General features: G+C 33.3%; 1 pseudogene; it reads left to right on the forward strand.

The window, feature by feature from the left end:
• The first annotated feature begins 15020 nt into the window (after positions 1-15020).
• On the forward strand, positions 15021-16725 carry LOC143580053 (exopolygalacturonase pseudogene; annotated as a pseudogene).
• The last annotated feature ends 4522 nt before the right edge of the window (positions 16726-21247 follow it).

The raw sequence follows: 21247 nt of genomic DNA on the forward strand, positions 1-21247 counted from the left end.
ATGGGTTTTGGGTTGTACCAACTTTGTATACCCGTGTTTCTCATAGTCCAGACGTCACCTTTTTTGTTCTATAATACACCCGTGAGGCTAAAACTCACCAAGTTCATGTTTTTCTTACATTTCATAACCCGATCTATCATTACATCGGTTTGCATGTCGATTCTAACCATAAAAACTTAACCCTTTGGCCGAAGCTTACCTTTTTGCTCCGAGTTCGGTTCAGATCTGGACAACCCCGAAGATCTAGATGTTTTCTTGATGTTTGAGATACTCAAACACCAAGATCTTCCTTGCTTTATCCCGGATTCGAATTCGGGTCTTGAGAGAAAATGTATGTGTTCTTGAGTGTGTGTGTGTGGTGGAAGGAAGAAAGTGGTGAAAGGAAGGAGGGGTTGGGTTTATATAGGGGACTATAGGCCCCACAACCCACTCACACTTCTAATTCCATTTATTATCCAAACATTAACACACCCAATTAAGTTAACGACACACAGTTAATTATAGAACTTTCTGTTATTTATAATTCTCAGAAAAGCGGATGTTACAATCACCTTGTACTATACCTGATCTTAGCCTTATGTGCCGTCATGTTTCAGAGCAGCGAAGAACTAAGTCAAAGTATAATATTTGGTAAATATCAAGACCTAATATGTATCTCAGGTCGGAGGTTATTATAATATTCGCCTTTACTAAAATTTACTTATGCTCAATCACAAAAATTCCATGTAGTAACTTTTGAGAGCAGGTCAGTCCAATATTTATATCCCATAAATATCTATGAACCTTGGCAGCAACCTCTTGCTCTATATTCATACCTTATGAATATCCACTAATCCAAGTTAATAATAGTCTTACATTCATACTTGTTCCCACAAAAATGAACGACTACGGACATTTAGCATAATTAACTTATTCATGGATTTAAACATGCTAAAATGGAACATAACTCAAAATGTCATAATCATAAACCATAATCATATGAATGAGTGAAAATAACAATTGTCCTACGGCACAAGTGTGACCTTCATGCTTTGGCCTTTCAAGGAGCTTCGTGAGTGGATCCGCAATGTTTTGATCAGTGTGAACTTTGAGAATACATATCTTTCCTTTCTCAGCTTCATCCCTTTTGTAGTTGAACCTCCGCTCAATGTGCCTCGTCTTTTGATGTGAACGAGGTTCCTTGATTTGAATAATCGCACCCTCGTTGTCACAAAAGATCTCTAGAGGGTCCTGAATGGTACGGACCACCCCTAGGTCAGCAATGAACTTCCTTATCCATGCAGCTTCTTGTGCTGCTAATGAGGCGGCGATGTATTCTGATTCTTTGGTGGACAATGCTACCACATCTTGTTTTGAGCCCTTCCAAGAGACTGCCCACCATTCATAACAAAAGCATATCCTGATTGTGATCGAGAATCATCTCGATCGGTTTGGAAACTTGCATCCGTGTAACACTTTACAACGAGTTCCTCCTCACCAGAACCGTATATTAGAAACATGTCCTTAGTCCTTCTAAGTTATTTCAATATGCTCTTAACCGCCATCCAATGGCTACTTCCTGGATTTTGTTGGTGTCTGCTTGTCATGCTCAAGGCGCATGACACATCCAGTCTAGTACATATCATTACATACATGATGGATCCTATAGCCGATGCATATGGGATTCCTTTCATTTTCTATTGCTCTTCCTTTGAACTTGGACATTGAGATGCACTCAATATCGTTCCTCTTTGAATAGGTACCAAACCTCTCTTAGAGTTCTCCATCTTGAACCTCTTCAAGATTTTGTCAATGTGTGTACTTTGGTTTAAACCTATCAACCGCCTTGATCTATCCCTATAGATCTTTATTCCCAAAATATAGGCGGCTTCACCAAGATCTTTGATGGAAAAACAACTCCCAAGCCAGGCTTTTACACCTTCCATGGTTGGAATGTCATTTCCAAATAGTAGTATGTCGTCAACATACAATACTAAGAAAGTGATGATGCTCCCACTAGCTTTCTTATACACACAAGCCTCATCGGTGTTTTGATAAATCCAAATTTCTTATCTTTTTCATCAAAATGGTGATTCCAACTTCTAGATTCTTGTTTCAATCCATAGATTGATTTCTTTAACTTGCATACTTTATTAGAATGTTGTGGATCAACAAAACCTTGGGCTTAACCATATAGACATCTTCTTCAAGATACCCATTTAGAAAAGCAGTTTTGACATCATTTGCCAAATCTCATAGTCATAATATGCAACTATGGCAAATAATATCCTAATCGACTTTAGCATTGCTACGGGAGAAGGTATCATCATAATCAATCCCTTGAGTTTGTGTAAAACCTTTTTCTACAAGTTTTGCTTTGTAAGTATCCAAGTTTCCACGCATATCGATTTTCTTCTTGAAAACCCACTTACTTCCAACCAGTTTGGAATTAAGAGGTGGTACAACCAAATCCCATACTTGGTTTTCATGCATGGATTGCATCTCAACGTTCATGGCTTCAAGCCGTTTGTCACAATCGGATTGTGACATTGCATCATGGTATGTGGTAGGTTCATCCGAATCTACCACATAGCATCCATCCATGAAAAATCCATATCTTTCGGGTGGATGACTAATTCTACCAGATTTGCTAACGTTTTATGTGTCTTGATCAACCATTTGATCATTCTCAACAACCTCTTGTTGATTGCTAGTATTAACCAAACGTGTATTAGCTTGGGGTTCTCGATCCTCCTCGAGTTCCACCGTTCTACTAATTTTTCCATAAGGAACTTTGTTTCCAAGAACTAGGCCTTTCAAGCAATAAACACCTTTTGTTCGGTTGGGTTGTAGAAATAATATCCCATATAGTCTTTGGGATATCATACAAAGATACACTTAGTGGATCGACTTTTAAGTTTGTTTTGGGTGTTGTTCTTAACATAAGCCACACAACCCCATACCTTTAAATATGATAATGTGCTTCTAGCCATCATAGATCGAATCATATCCAATAGAGTCTAATTCCTCCTTTCGGACACACCGTTATGTTGTGGTGTTCCTGGTGGAGTAAGTTGTGAGATGATCCCACAACTCCTAAGATGATCTTGAAAGGCATCACTTAGGTATTCACCTCCTATATCCGAATGAAGTACTTTGATGGTTTTATTGAGTTGATTTTGTACTTCATTTTGGAAGACTTTGAACATTTCAAAAGCTTCATCTTTGTGTCTTAACAAGTACACATACCCATAACGACTATAATCGTCAATAGAGGAAATGAAGTATCTTTCACCATTCTTTGTCATTGCCTTGAAAGGACCGCATACATCCGAATGTATGATACCTAATAAGTCTTTTGCTCTTTGGTTTGTTCCACTAAAGGGTTCCTCGGTCATCTTTCCTTATAAACAAAATTCACACTTATCAAATGAATAATCTTCATTTGATTCCAAAAGACCATTCTTTTGAAGTGTATGTATGCGATCCTTGTTTATGTGACCAAGGCAACAATGCCAAAGATAGGTCTTACTCAAATCCACTTTTTTGTTTCTTGGTGCTTGATTGGTACAACGTGTTATCAAAAGATGTGTTATCATGAACTAATTCATAAATGCCATTAAATGGAATTGCTTTAATATAAAAGACATCATTCATAAAAACACAAATACAATTGTCTACAAACTTTAAATCATAACCACATTGTCTTAAAAGAGAAACGGAGATAATATTCCTAGTTAAACTAGGAGTAACCAAATGTTTTTCAAAACAACTTCCAAACCATTTGGAGGCTTCAAAATGTAGTCTCCTCCTCGGGCTTCGACATCAACCTTTGCTCCATTGCCCATGAAGAGACTTATATCTTCTTTCTTGAAATTATCACTTCCTTTGAACTCCTGCAACAAATTGCAAATATGAGTTCCACATCCGGTATCCAATACCCATGTGTTAGAAGAAATAATATTAAGATCAACGTGAATCATGAAAGTTGTACCTAAGGTTTGCCCCGCATCGCTCTTGGCTTTCAACTCTTTGAGATAGGTTGGACAATTCCTCATCCTATTTCACCACAACCAAAATACGGGTCCTCCGCGCTAACCTTTAGCTTCTTTTCCTTTGGTTTGGGTGGTTCTATTTTAGCCTTCCCTTCGAACTTACCCTTGACGTGCCCCTTACCTTTGGCAACCTTTGATTTAGGTTCCGGGCGATGCCTTTTTCTATTTCCACCTTCATTGATCGTGCGAACCGGTAAAACCTTTTTACCCATTCCCACTTCAACCGTTTTGAGCATTGCATGAAGCTCACCAATGCTCTTGTCACATCCATTCATGTTATAATTCATTACAAAAGTCTCAAATTTCTTGGTTAGGCCATTTAGGATCAAATCCGTGGCTAACCCTTTTGAGAGGGGACAATTTAGCCGTTCAAGTCGATCAATGTGGCTTTTCATCTTAAGCACATAAGATGAAACCGATTGGGTTTCTTCCATACGACATGCATGAAGCGCTCGAACCGTTTCGAAGCGTTCCACCCTAGCTTGTGTAAGGAACATTTCCTTTATTTGGGTGATCATGTCGTATGCCCCATGATGTTCAAAATCCTTTTGAATCTCAGGAATCATAGTTCCCAACGTGAGGTAAGAAACTTGCATCGAATCCTCAGTGTATTTTATCCAATCGTTATAGGCATTAACATCGTCAATGTTATGTTCATCGGGAATTGGATCGTCTAATATGAAGGATTTCTTTTCTTGCTTGAGAACGATTCTCAAGTTTCGATACCAATCCATGAAATGTTATCGTTGAGACGATCCTTATCATGTATGGCTCTTAGTGATAGGTTATGAACGGGTGGGATAATTGTGTTAGGTGGATTGTTGATTGCGGCCATCTACATAATTTAACAAAGCTCAATTTTAGTATTTTCGATATCATTAATCAATTTTAATCGTTAATACCCTTTATGTCTCCTAGACAATTCATGATTAAAATCTAGAACCCAACGTTACATTCAAATAGTAGTTAGGTGACCCTTATCCTACTATTTAAATTAACAAGGTAGTCAACGTCTAACGATTGCAACCCTTTGCAACCTCTAGTTTTATGGGATTGGTTAAACATCTTATGTTTAGTTGGCATGTTTAATCCCATCAATAGCATTGTACACCATGCTTCGGTGACCCTATTCACATAGTTTCCAAATTAAGTCGTCCTATTTACACACACATGTGAGTTTACACATATAAGTGGTTAGGTGACCTTTATCCCACAAATATGGTAAACCCACCTCAAACTCACAAGTTTCCTCCAATGTGGTTAGGTGACCTTTATCCTACATTGAGTTCCCAAGTGATTCGAGTGTTGTATAAAAGGATGGTGTTTGACTTGTTTTATAAAAGGGATTTTCGTTTTATAAATTCTAGATTGGAATAAAATTTATTGTACCTTGTATTTGCATGCATTCAAATGTATGGTACTTAGTTGAAAAGTGAAAACCCATTTTCAAAATTCCTTTTAATAAAACACATTTTATTGTGAAATCATTAGCCTTTAATAAAACCAATTTTATTACCTAACGATTTCTAAGGAACCGATTTTATGCAAGTTGTTGATTTTAAGTTGTTAACTATCCATATTGCAAATAAGATAAAACAAAATGTAAATCAACCAAACAAGCATAAATTAAAACAACCACAAGTCCATAACCATAGCCACCTAATCTTGGCAACACTTGTTGACCGAAACAAGTGTGCCAAAAAAAGTCTCTCCTAAGGGACCAAAATGACACAAGGCTCGTGTCGGTGAACTCCACTTGATCCCGCATCCAAATGCTTCAAGTGTCCATTTTTGTGTTGTGACTCCTACTCTTTATTTGGGCTCCCTTTCTTGCATCTTCTTTTACAAAAATATATCATAATACATTTTTCTAAATAAAAGAAATACAACTAATCTACTTATTATTACAAACCAATATGAAATAAATAGATTACAAACCCAAATAAAAGAATATTACAACCATATTGAATAATCAAACAACCACAACACAAACATTCATCCAAACACAAGGCCATGGCTAGGTTATGAACATCCAATACACATCCAAATATGCAAGTGTAACAAGTCTAAAATGGTTCCCCTTTTAGCCTTCAAACTTTCGGCCAAGGCATAGAAAATCGAAAGTTTCGGGTTTTGTCCAAACAAATCAACCAATCATCCAAATGACTTAATTCTTCAAGATTACCACATGCATGTAAAGTATAATCTTGAAAAACCAAGGGGTAACCAAAAACCCTAAAACTTTTGGCCAAATGGTGAAACACATCATAAAACCTGAAAATTTTTAGGTCTATTGAAGCATGCATTCGTATAAGCGGCTCTTGATGCCATTGTTGGGTTTTAACAAGATTATCAAAGTCATATAATCTCTTTTTTATGAAAAAAGTAGCGGAAAGTTAGTTTTAAATCTTGTTATTTCGATGAATATAAAACCGATTTTATATGTAAACCCAAAACCCAGATCCATATACGAACTACATGCTTACCGACACAAACAACCATTAGAAGTTCGTGCATGTCAACCTTTCAAGTAGGCAAGGAAGATGAGGAAGAAGAGGATTGAACGGCTAGTCTTCAAGGTGAAAACCTCAAGCTTGTATACCCCAAGCCTCCAACAAAACACCCTTGTAGCTAGGATTTACACTTAAAAAAATCCTTCTTCTTCCCTTTGCCTTGGCTGAAAATTGTGAGTGAGAGGAAGAGAAGTTTCTTTGTTTTGGTCTTGTGTCTTTGAGAGAGAAAGAGTTTGGAGATCATAAAAGGGCACCACCCAAGTTACCCAATCAATCTTATTGCATGTCACTAACTATAAAACATGAAAGAGAAGTGGGAGAGAGAAGGGGGGGCAAATTTCGCTCCCACCCAAATTCAAATTCAACCTTTTCTTTTTTGCTTATTTTGTTTTATAAACTTATGTTATATTTTTATAAAAGGTAACATAACATAGTTCTAGTAATATGCAAATGTAATAAGTCTCACATATAGTTATTTAACCAACTTAAGTAACATTATGAAATGTCGTCTCTCAAAATATAAATCATCCATATGATTTATTTATTTCATAAGTGCAATATATTTAGAAACCCCTTTCCAAATATCGTAAGTGTTAATATTTATTTACTATGATCACATCATGTATAAACAAATATCATTGGTGTTTGTCTAGCTTGTTAGTGGGTATGACTCGACTTGGACCATAACGTACTAGCCACATCAATTGTAATATATATCTTGAGCAGACCGAGTCCAACAATTCGATCCTTACTCTGATACCAATTAATGGCCCAGATCGAATTAAACACGAGAATATTTTGATATAACTCACCAATTTTATTAATCAAGAAAATAACTCAAAACTTGATCAATTCTCCAATGACCCTTACATGAATTCTTTGGGGTTATATAGAGGCTCGATTACAACTAGAGTAAAATACAAACTCCTATTTATCTATTAAATAAAATCCCATCTCTATCTAATAAATAAAATAGATAATTATCTCTAATTTTAATAATTAATTAATTAATGAGATCGAAACATATCTCGAACCGGCCCCACCTTCCCGACCCATAACTCGGTTTGGAAATTAACTCCAACAGTTTTGGACATGGAAAATTATATAGTGTGTAACGAGTTGGATAAGACCAGTTATAAGCTGATCATTCATGTATAATTCAAAGTATACATGGTCAGTAGATGTAAATACCAATTAACCAATTCTTCAAATATCATATATGTTACTAATCGTAACCAGTTTTTAAGTGAAAAATCCTTAATATGTCTAACCGGATTCAATTATAAACCTATTTGGTTAATCTATACTCCGATTTTCTTTAAAAAAATTTAATTAACTACTAAAGAGTATACTAAACTCACTTATCAAATTCAAAAATGTAATAAACTATAAACATAGATAGATTAAAAAAATAATAAAAAGGACAAAACATAGAGAAATAAAAAACAAAAGCAATAAGCATAGATTAATAAAAAAGAAAAACGACAATATTTTTTTTATGGTATATAATCATCTTTATTCGTTATGGTCGCCTCGTCTTTAATTTTCTGCTACGGAGCCTTCGCCTTCATTTTTTAGTTTTCACCACCTTGTACTGTTTTCCCAAATGAGTTCACAAGGTGGAGCAGGACATGGCTCTGAGGAGAACTCTGCAATTTTGAAGTGATCCACTTCAATGTTATTATATATTTAAATATGAATTTTGTTTGTTACATATGCTACATGCTACAAGGCAAGGTGTTACATAATTATGTTATGTACTTTAGTACTAAAAAACAATCATTATAAATGATGTTACATATCACACTTTTATTATTAAAAAGTTATCATAAATTCTTATGGATAACTAAAAAGAACACACAAATGTTAATGTTAATATCCTATTAAAATAAACCAATCGAACATCCAAATCCGATCCCTTGCCAGCAGGAGGTGTGATGTAACTTTGACAGTCTACATGGTATCATTCTTCAACACAATTTAGAGGAGAGATTAAAATCTCATTTCTTAGGTGACACATACCCAAAAAAAAACCTTCAATTACCTTCTCTAAATACATTAAACTTTTACAAAAATGATAAACAAAGAACGAGGCGTCTATAGATGTATCAATAAACTCAGTTCCAAATCCTTCCAACAAAGGTCAACACAAATACCATAATGCTAAGAAACTCCTTAAATACTCTTCAAATGAGTTAAGGAAACAAATGGTTGACCAAAGGAATCAACTACTGGAATTGCTCCTCCTACTCCGTGGTTTAAAGAGTTGCTGGAAGCAACTATTCCAAAGGTTGCTGACACCTTAAAGTCAAGGCCTACTCATCAAAAGGCTTATGACAGTAGTTCAAAAGAAGGAAACTAATATCGCCCAAAGGAGATGAGTCACCACCATCTCTTCCTGGCAAAAAGTTTAATCCTAAAAATGTTGAAGACCTTATTTCTCATCAAGAGTAAGAGGTTTCAAGGATCATTTCTAATGAAGAAGCTACCAGAATATATCAACAAGAGCTTCTGAAAATAAGGGATATAGAACAACAAGCTTATGAAAAAAGCTTGGTTCGGTCTGAAAGACCAGTAGCTAACAAACAGCTATTGATGAATGAGAAGAAGGCTGCTCTTTTATGGCTTGAAGAGCATGCTAAGTACAAAGTCTCTATCTACAAGTTTAGAGATTGGACCTATGAAGAAATTCAAGAAGAATGTGGAAGAATTATGAAACTGATTGAAATAGAACCTTATTAGGATCATTCTAAACCTGATTATGATGTTATAAAAGAAAGAATAAATTAGGAGAAAGAAAGAGAAATCCTCAAAATGAAGATGGAATTAGCCTAGGCTAATTTCCATTCAAAAAGAGAAACCGCCAAATGGGGGATTGATAAGCTCATTTGTGCATATAGATATCTTATGCAGGAAAGAAAGAAGAATCCAAGTAAATACCCTTAACTAAAAGCTTTATCTAAAATCAAACTCCCCAAAAGGAAAAGGGAAGTACAAAGTGCTACTCTAATCCCCATAAAAACTCAAAAGGGGATTAAGGCAAAGAGACTAGCTTTTCAAGCCAAAAGAAGAAGGCTGGTTATTGAAGAAGAACTTCAAGCCATCAAGGGCATTCACAAGGATGCCAAGATGGAATTTGAATTTGATGTTCAATATTTGCCTCCTTCATCATCTTTGACAACATTTACTGCCCTATCAACTGAAGAGCAAAGTGTCAAAGTTATAGGTTATCAAATGGAGCAAACTTAAAAATAGTTTCGGCCTTTGTAACTTTGTAATGTGAAACTAGTATATCAAAAAGGGTATACTTGCAGTATGTACCCATGTTGGAAGAGTATGTGTTAAAGATGCGTATAGACCTTCCACTACTAATGGAAGAAGATGACTGGGTGCTGAATATGTAAAGTTCATCAAGGATTCAGCCATGATAAGACTATCAAGATAATACAATGGAGCAATACATTTAATGGTTTTGGATCATCATTTCATGGGGGATTGTTGAACCTAGCAAAGAACTTATGGCAAGAAACCAAACAACTGATGTCACAAACATTAGTTGTTCTCCATGTAATAGTTTGGACAAAACTGCTGCTCCAAACATCTGTCAACTTCAACCTGCTGATGCAAAGGAAAGAAAAAGTATGTTTCCAAGCCTCCATCATTAACAAGACATTTTAAAAGCAAAAGAGATCAGCCATCATCATCCAGACCATCAACCATCCACTACATTATTCCATGAGCAAGATCATCACAGCATCATGCGCCAAGTCCCAAACCATCTGAATTTAAATGAAGATGAAAAGATACTCCTCAAAGTTGGTTTTGGAATAGAACAAGGGGCTTAGCTGTGATAAGAATGACTAGCATAAGGGAATATCTTATTGAAAAAAGAGAGCCACATAGAAGTTTCTCCACTGATACCTTGAAGAGAATTGCATGGTGACCTTTGTATAACTAAGAGAAACAATGGAAGAGGGTCATAGGTCAATAGAACAAATTGGCTGCTTACTTAAGGAACCAAGTCAGAGAAGGATTTCCCATGCTTAAAAGAAAATTTTCATACAACATAAACATGGAACCATCAATAACTTTGGAACAAAGAAAAGCCAAACGGGCTAAAGAACTTTGAGAAAATGAATCAGGATTTCCTCCACCTGAGTGGTCTCTCCATGTAGCTTCAAAATTCAAGATATATACGAGAAGACCATCTTCAAAAGTGCAACCTGAAGGTAGAATCCAGGGAACAGGATATGAGCCACGATTAGGAGTAATCAAGTTGTTCAATGCAAAGAAGTTTCTTGGAAGAAAATGATAGTCAAATAAAATATATGCATAAAGATGATATGCTTGATATCATTTAGATAGTGATTATGAAAATGCATAGCTACTACGTAGAGCTCTCTATGTTTCAACAAAGAGTAGCTGCGGTTTTGGAGAAGTTGGATATTGCTGAAGTTGGAAGATACAAAAGGCAGAATGAAAGATCAGATCAATATTGTGCTTAACTGTTTATCTTTTTTTGTATTTTGATTTCAATGTAATTTTAATTAATTTCTATTTGAACTTTGATGTGTAATGCCTTAAGTGGCTGGCATTGATCATTGTAATAATTTTCTTTTAAGTAATGTAATTTACTGCTTTTAAGAATTTTGATATGTATTTTGAAAGTTTTAAATATCTCTAGCGTTTTGTTTGCATCTGAGGTGATTAAATCAAGGGGAGATTGTTGGGTCAAGAAAATGATTGAAGTATTCTCAACTTTCCCAAATATAAGAAAAGTATGGAATACGGACATCTCAATGCACTCGGAGTATGAAAAATGCTTCCTCAAGCATGTTATATGCTACCGAGCATGAGTTAGTCTTCAATATCTTCTAAGTGTTGTACATGAGCACCTGATACTTCCTTAAGCATGATTATTCCAAAGAGCCAAGTTAAGGTCTCGATCACCTTAGTTGTTGACTGCAACTTCTTAAACATGGATCACGAGCATCCATGTGGGCCGAGCATGATGTTGCCTTAATAAAACATCACGAGCAAGCTAGTAGGGAGTTATTGAATTTATCTAAGTGGCACTCCTAGCCGAAGTTTAGTCGACCGAGTATCTTATCAGTTGTTTCAATAAATCTGAGTATAAACTAAAAGTGATACGAGCATGGGGTATTTATGTTGGTGGTATCATGTCTTGCAAAGTAAGACATGCTTGTGGAGATTAAGACATGCTTGAGAAGGATAATTATCAGATGAAAATAATTTAAGTATGGACATGCTCGTCGAAGACCAAGACACGCTAGAGATCAATAAATTCATCACATGTCAAGGAGACATACTCGCAAAGATTATTATTGCTCGAAGACCTTTATACTTATGTATTTTATTGTTTTTCTATATTTTAGGGTTTATAGAAGGAATATCAGGGTCTCTATAAGTAGAATGATTGTTAGACTTGATGGGAGACCTCTGCCTACCTGACCTTTATTACAACCGATATTCTGTTTGCCAGAAAACCCTAATTTCCACGTATTAAGCTTTTATGAAATATTAATGAGACAATCTTTTGAAGTTATATTCAGATCTTTGTTTCCTACTTAGTAGCTTTCTAAATACTGTGGATTCCACCTTCTTTAATTAGCGTCCTTCAACGTTTGAGTTTCTTCTTGTCTGATTGAGTGTTACAAGCAAACCTTCGATCCTGACATGATTCAAAACAGAAAAGTAAATATGTAAGAACATTTCAAGTGTGACCTTCGTGTAATCGATCATCTCCTTGTACTCTTTGTCTCATTCACCCTATACACCATAGTGTCTAGATTATGTAGATTCCTAGACATGATTGTTTTATGGTCATATGACCATTTGATTCAAAAAATTAAAAAAAAAAGAACTTGGAAGATAATAATAATAATAATAATAATAATAATAATAATAATAAGAAGAAGAAGAAGAAGAAGAAGAAGAAGAAGAAGAAGAAGAAGAAGATGATGATGATGATGATGATGATGAAGATGATGATGCTATCATTTACATTACTATTACCTTCTAAACTTTATGATGAACAAGAAAAAATATAAGATGAAGATCGCTCTTGGTCAATTTTTCTTGAGAGGAAAAGAGCTAGAATTATTTGACTCTTAGAGTTAGCAAAGAAAGGTGAAAGGGAAAAGAATGAAGGCGCCCCTCCTATTTATACAAGAATTAAATGAGGTGAATTAAAAATGTTTTTAATGCAAAGTTAAGTAGTGAGGGGGTTATTAACCAAGTTTTAAAGAGAGTGAGAAGATATTTGTCATCTTTTAAAAACTAACTTTAAGTAAAAAAAAGGTGACATAATTAAATTATAAAAAATATACTCAGGTTATGCATAAATAACTTTATATATGTGGCATTTGAATAAGGAAAAAAAGATCATATGTCTAATAGTATGTATAATGAAAGTTCTATTAATTGAACAATAGATAGAATTACGTCGAACGCAAACGTATCATGTTATAAAATATGGAAATTGACGAATGTCACACACACTTCAAGTTTAATCTATTCCATTATTCAAGATAAATCAAACTTCAATTATTAAAAGGAGAGATTAAAGTGTAGAGTAAAAAGAAAAGTTTTTTCAAAGCTATAATCCAACCACTCTTAATTGTATTTTCAGGGGTCAAAACTAACAGTTGTTCTAATGTTTTAACAAGTGAGGAATCATGATTTTGTTGATAATTTGAGAGGAGAACACATTATCTTTTTTTTGGTAAAATAACACATTATCTTGACATGGTGTTGTTTTGTATTGGGTTGGGAACTCTAACTTGTTATAAAGTTAATTAGTTATTAGGGGAAGACTCACTATCTTGACATAGTGAGATTAAAATATTTGTAAAGTTAAGTGCTTGGTGAAGAAGGTGATCACCTATGTTGAAGAGTGAGACAATTGTATTGGTGATCCCTACTATCAAGGGATCAAGGAAAGAATGCAGGGTGGATTAGTTAATATTCACTTGAATCTCTACAAACATGGTTGTGTCACATCTAGCCGTTAACTCTTTATTGATTTGTGTTTAATTTTTACAAGTTGTAAATGAAGTTTAACAAAGTCATTAGCTCATTAAAATCATATTAAAATCTAAAAAAAATATTCATCCCTCTTCTAGTTTTCTATATAACTTATTCAAACGACTATAATACCACTTTGTTGGTCCCAAAAAGGTTAAGTTACCACCTAACAAAGTTTAGTTTTCAACAAAAATATAGTTAAACAACAAGGAAATACCTTTAGTTGTAAATATCGAAAGAAAATTCACCCTTTTTTTTAAACAGCACTAATTAGACTTACCTAAAATTAAATTAAAAGTAACACAAATAATATTCTTCGTAACCCAAAATTACATTTTGTTTTTGTCGGAAGGAAAATTGAATCTGCCTTGAAAAAAGTAAATCACGTGAATAGTTTGTAGGAGTAGTTTCTAAAATAAGTAATTCTAGTGTTAAGTCTCCTTTCTGGTCCAAAAACATCAATCTATTCCTGCCATTGAATTTCAAAATAAGATTGCATTGAAACAGATTGACTTCATAGATTTCATAAACAGAATATCTAAATTATGTTTCATATATCTAATCATTGAATTCACCCCCGAATTTAGCCATGACTGGCTCCAAATCAACGATAGTTTTTGCTATTTTGGCGATCATCATCGCTGTATCCAAGGCTCATGTTTTCGACGTTACAAAGTTTGGCGCAAGGCCTGGTGCCGAAATCAGTAAGGTAAACCTTAAGAATGCCATGAATTCATGCTAAAACGTAATTATTATCATTATTAATGTTAATATTCATTCCTTGTATGCTGCAATTGCAATCCATTTCTAGGCTTTAGATGCTGCATGGAAGGCTGCATGTCACACACCAAAACATAGCAAATTGATAATCCCAAAAGGCCATTTTTGCTTGAATGTATTCGAGTTTCGGGGACCTTGCAAAGCTCCAGTCGAGATTAGAATCGATGCATTATTGACTGGTCCCAGGGATCCTGCAGTCATTCCTAAAGGAAAGCAATGGATTACATTCAGTTACATTACAGGCATGACATTAACAGGTTAGAAAAAGGAACGACTTATTTTATTTCTTTCACTTTTTATGATAATTTGTGTTCTTATTTAGATTTTGATTCATGATATTGTTTTAGGTTTCGGTACGTTAGATGGCGTCGGAGGAGCCATGGCATGGCCATCCAACAATCCTAAGAAACTTGCCCATAGCAAAAAAGCCTGTTGCCTTCAGTATGTATGTATGTGTGTATTACAAACATTTATCATGTCAAAACCTTAAAAATGCCAAGAACGTGAAAATAGTAGCAGATGCATGATAAAACGTGTAAAATCTAGATTGTTATATAGACATTTCAAGCGTTTTATTATGCATTTCTTATCTGTTATCTCGTTCTGACTAAATAAAGGTTTTTTCACTCATATATACAAGTCCATGAACTTTATTTCATTTGGAGGCACGAGTAGGTGATTGCTTTATGTTGTAATGACACAGAATCTTAGCTTTAACTTCATCCAGCATTCCTTGATCACCGGAATAACTTCAAAGGATAGCAAGATTTTCCATGCTAACGTGATGTCGTGTACGAATGTAACATTTGATAACATCCATATACTCGCACCAGCCGAGAGCCCAAACACCGATGGACTCCATTTAGGTTGGTCAAAACACATCACAATCAGGAACTCCGAGATTAGAACCGGGGATGATTGTGTCTCAATCGGTGATGGATGCGAAAACTTGCGCATTGAGGGTGTAAAATGCGGACCAGGCCATGGTATTAGTATTGGAAGTTTGGGTAGAAACCCGGGAGAGAAACCCGTGAGGGGAGTTTACGTGAGAAACTGCCATTTCGCGTGCACGCAAAATGGTGTTCGGATCAAAACATGGCCAGATTCGCTTCCAGGAGAGGTTGCTGATATGCATTTTGAAGATCTTACCATGGAAAAAGTTGAAAATCCTATTATTATTGAACAAGATTATTGCCCCCATGGTGCATGCTCTAAACATGTACGTAATTCCTGCAATATTTTCAAATCGTTTACCTACCGACTCATGCATTTTGTGATCTCATGCATTTTGTGATCAGTCACAGCAAACATTTCTTTTATTTCTCTCTTTTATTCTTTTTTTGTTCTGCCTGTTTTACCCACAAGGAATTATTATATAGATCATCAAAGTATAGCAAAATTGATTGAATAATAAAAAAAAAATCATGAATATGCATAAATTATAAAACCCTATATTCAATTATACGAGTTGATTCAAATGTGAGTTTGACTCATTTTACTTAATAGAGGTTGAGACAAACTCGAGCTCAGCTAATAAATTTAACTTTCATGCTCGAGTTTGACTTATTTACAACATTATTAAATATTTAATTTTATTTATATATAAATTTATAATTATCTAGTTATACGAAAATGTACTTTTTAATTTTTATATATATAACATAAAATGTATTATTGGATTATTTTTAGGATAATACAATATTTAACTATTATTATGGAAACGTATAGAAGTAATATACTAAACAAAATTGTATAAATAGCTTGCTCGTTTAGGTGTACGAGCCTAAAATGTGAAGCTCGGGTTCTAGCTTGTTTATTATACTTGCTAAAGTATAAGCTCTTATGCTCGGTTAGATTCAAGATTTTAGCAATCTTTAGTAGCTTACGAGCGGCTAAGCTCTTTTGTGCCGGCCTACATATAGCATATTCTCAAGAATCTAAAATGAAATTTACGAGTTTCTAATGTTAATTTCTGAATCATGGAAATCATACAGAAACCATCACTAGTCAAGGTTCACAAAGTATTCATGAGGAACATCAAGGGAACTGCGACTACACCAGCAGTGGTGAAGCTTAGGTGTAGCAAAGCCAATAATGGTTGCCAGAATGTGAGGATTTCGGACATTAACTTGAGATACGAAGGTCACCACGGGCATGCACATCAAGAATGTTGCAACGTGAAGCCGATTTACAGCGGACTAATGGTGCCTCCTGGCTGCCGAGCTTGACTCGATTAGACGTGTTGTAAGTTAGATCACAATTTCTCTCCGTTATCGTAGTTGTATAGCACTTTGAGTCACGGAGATTGTTACAGAGTTCCGAATAATTTTACTATATGATCTTCGCGATTGTGGTTTGATCAATCATAGGGAAAAGGTTGTTTAGTTTTAACGTCATCTATTAAAATTGCGAAATATTATTGTAGATCATGTAAAATGTTTATGGAACAAATTCTATATATAGAGATTACTTTATTCACTCACATGGGAAACTAGCCTTCATAATAAAAGAAATAAAAACCATACCATACGGTAAGAAAATAAATAGATTGAACCAACGTTATAAGTCAAGATACATAAAACAAATGAAATAATAATAATAATAATAATAATAATAATAATAATAGCAATTGAAAAATAGCTGTTGATCGAGATTCTTATCTGTTTGAAATATTTATCTGTACGTAGTTCACCTCCTCAATTAAATAACATGAATTTTCCAAAAATAGGTATTTTTAAAAACAAATTTCAAATTTTAGATATCATTTATAAAAAATTCCAAAAAATATGTATTTTAAACTAGTCGTGACGATTAGATTTTTAATGTCAACGAGTAGCTTAAAAAACTAGTCGCAACAACTATTTTATGTTAAGAAAAACTCATGGACGAGTATTTTGACGTCCTAAACTTGTCGGGACGACTAGTTTAGGTAAAAAATAGTTTGAACGAGTTTTTATGAATATTTTTGTACTTTTCTTAATATTATATTATTATATTTAATTTTACTCAGTTTTTCATTTATAACCTTTTAAATAAAAAGTTTTATATAACTTTCAAAATATAAAGTTTTACTAAAATCCAAATACACCATTGAGACATATTTTTCTTTATCTATATTCAAAACCGAGCCGGTTAAATTTATATCGAGGTTTTTTTTACCGCTCGGTTTTGAATATAGATAAAGAAAAGCATGTGTCAATGGTGTATTTAGATTTTAGTAAAATTTTATATCTTAAAAGTTATAAAAAAAACTAATTATGAGTAAAATTAAATATAATAATAAATATTAAATTAAGTAAAGTATACAAAAATTTAGAAAACTCGTCCAGACTATTTTTTTACCTAAGCTAGTTATCCCAATAAATTTAGGGTGTCAAAATACTCGTCCCTGGATTTTTCTTAGCCTAAAATAGTCTTCGTGACTAGTTTTGTAAACTACTCGTTAACACCAAAAATTTAGTCGTCGTGGCTAGTTTAAAATATCTATTTTTGAAATTTTTATAAATGAAACTTAAAACTTCAAACTTATTTTTAAAAATAACTGTTTTAAAAATTTACTCTTAAATAACATGTTTGTTTCTTTAGTGTTGGTAATCAAGAAACACCCAAATATGCAATTGATATTGAACCAGCATTAATATTGCATCTGGCCTCATGATTAACAATTTTCATATTTGAATCCTCAAGTTTGGCTGTAACAAATAAAACATGCTCCAGCTCTCTAAAATGATATGGAATTAACACTAAACCATTAAGCCGTCGTCTTGCTTCATGAAAAGGGTCTAAAAAATGGTTCCTATTTATCTATTTTTGTTTGTTTGTTGTTATGGTCACATAAGCGAAGACATTGAGTGTCATCTTTATTTATTTATTTACTAGTTTGAGGCCCGTATATTAAACAGGTAATTAATGAAAAATTTAAATTTAAACATTAAGTGAAATACAGTCAACAAAATGATCATATATTATATTGTTAATACAAATTACAGAAATTACATAATTAAGATTACACACATATGTTACAAAATAAGTAAAACCTTCCTTGTACACTACATTTGTGATTCTATTGGTTAGTATACATTTTTTTTTATCAAAAATCAAAATCTTTAGTTCATGTTTGCTTGTAACTCTTGATAAGGTAACATATAGGTCTGCTTATAACTCTTCTGTACGACAAATAAGGTTCTTCAATTACATACCAACCCTGGATTAATTTAATGTATCCATGAAACTAACAAAAAAAAAATATTCATGCACGTAAAATATCATACATTTTAATCAGTTAATATGATATCATTAGAAATCATCTGCTCATGTTTATCAAAAAAAACATGATTATCCCAAAAACCAGGTTACCTGAACGTTGTTGATACAATCATCCTTAGAATCTTTAGAACATATGATAAATTTGTTGGCATTAATATTCTGTGTATGGCAAATTTTTAATTGATTTATATTTTACAATTAACAATTGTATAATTAAGCAACATGTAAAACCAATAAACTTTAATAAAATGATTTGTTTCATTTCATATGAAATGTAATTGGTAGGAAAATGACAAAAACATACCAACCTAGGAAACTATGTTCAAATAATTAGCTGATATTAGAATATTTAAAGTTGCATAAAATGAAGGTAGTTATTCTTATTTACAGTAGTTAGAAGTATTAGATTAGAAATGCTTAAACTTGAATACTAATCCCGCGTTATTAGTTAATTATGGAAAGTTGTTGTTAAAATATTTAATTAATCGATATATATATATATATATATATATATATATAAAAGGATTCAAATAAAAATAAAGAGTTTCCTAGGAATGGTAAGAACCAATAGATTTTTGACATTTGGCATTAAAAACCTATGATAAAAGAATAATTTTAGAAAACTATGTCGGTTTTTGTTAATTTTAAATCTCAACCATTGATTAACATGATCCAATGACTATGATTTATTCTCACTCTTTCTAGAAAACTACTTATTTTTAGGATAACCCTCCCCTATATATATAGGGGAAGTATATAATGAAAACTCACTTGAGTTGTGAAAACCCTAGGTAACATCGTTTTTTTTTTTACACAACTAATATATGTTGTAACATTTAATACAAAATATCAAAAGCTAAAAAAAATATTGTTTTGCTATTTTTAACATTTTTTTACTAATTTTTATATATGTTTTCAGGAGAGAGAAAAAGTTATACTTATATTTACATTTTTTATTCACTTTAATTATGAAATACAAGATTTAAACTTTAATTAAAAATATGTGGTTGAGAATGGGTTTCTAGAGTTTTCACAACTCAAATGAGTTTTTAGTTTAACATATATATATATATATATATATATATATATATATATATATATATATTGAACTGCAAACTTCATTAAACGAAAAACACCAACCCTTCCTACCGAGAAGCTAGCAAGGCTAGGTAAACAAACAACCAAATTGATTGCATAACCAAGTTTTTTCATCTATTCCAATCTATATCTAAACACTTTGATCCACTTTTCATCCACAAATAACTTAAATCCTTAATATACCCAAGCACTTCGTTGATCCTTATGGCTTTGTCTTCATAAACTAACTTGTTTCGAGCTTTCCAAATACACCAATAAGACACCATAATTATCGATTGCAGTATTCTCCTTTTATGTCCCGTAACCGACAGTTGCTTATGAAGCTCAATAATGTCTTTAACCGACCCAACATCAATTGGCGGTATATCGCACCACCTACTAATGTAACTCCAAACCACCGATGCAACATAGCAATCAATAAATAAGTGATTCACCGATTCCCCCGCAGCCATACAACAAGAACTAACATTAGGGCCTAAAAAAATCTTCCTTTATATGAGATTGTCTATATATATATATATATATATATATAGGGTTGAGTTATAATAAGAAGTGGAGTGTGTCTAAAAAGTGTAAAAAGTAATCTGGTGCGTTAGATTTGATGATCTGATGGTCTAGATGGAAAGTGTGTTTTTTAGGTTGTGTGTGTGTTTTTTTTAATTCTTGTTTTATAACACTCTAGGGGTATATTCGTCCAGTGTGTTATATTATATATGGAAACATTATCAATCTATAATTATTATTTTATTATTACAAATTTAAAATACAACCCCAAAAAAATCATAAGACATATTACAGTGTGTTTTAACTTTAATCCAAAATTTAATCCAGTTTTAAAACACAAGACCAGGAACATCAAGAACAATAACACACTATGTTAAACATGATGAACAAAAACACAATAAACATCATACTAATACATCAACTTTAAGCACTAAAAACACCACTACCACAATGCACGAATGATTAGGCTTGAACCCGCGTTCCAACATCTCATTAAACACATCCAGCCCTTCTTTTAACAACTCGATCTGTACATACCCGTTAATCATAACACTCCACGACACGTTATTCCTCTTCAGCATTTCATCAAACAGTTGGCGTGCAAGCTTCACTTTCCCCAAAATTCATGTCACACCCCGACCAAAGGCGGAATATGCCAGGGTGTAACGTATTGATTGGACATTAGCTCAAAAGACACCAATTAAAGTGACAATAATTATTTTAACTTCATTAACATTAAACAAGTACACAATTACAATAAGTAAATACATCATAACTTATAATTTGAATAAATATCCTAAGGTCAACTAACTATCTTCAATCTTGAATATATCAAATACTTGAACCTGTAACATGTATAAAAATAGAGTTTGTCAACACGAATATTGGTGAGAATACATAAGTTTTAGTTGTATGTATATATAGGTAAATCACAATTCATATGTAAATTGTGAGCATTACAACACTTATGAAAATGTAAACAACTAAATAGATGTGTACCCGTTC

Source organism: Bidens hawaiensis, unplaced genomic scaffold, assembly GCF_021521415.1.
Source record: "Bidens hawaiensis isolate Kalapana, Puna unplaced genomic scaffold, B.hawaiensis_p1.1 tig00030213_1, whole genome shotgun sequence".
NCBI classification, from domain to species: Eukaryota; Viridiplantae; Streptophyta; class Magnoliopsida; order Asterales; family Asteraceae; genus Bidens; species Bidens hawaiensis.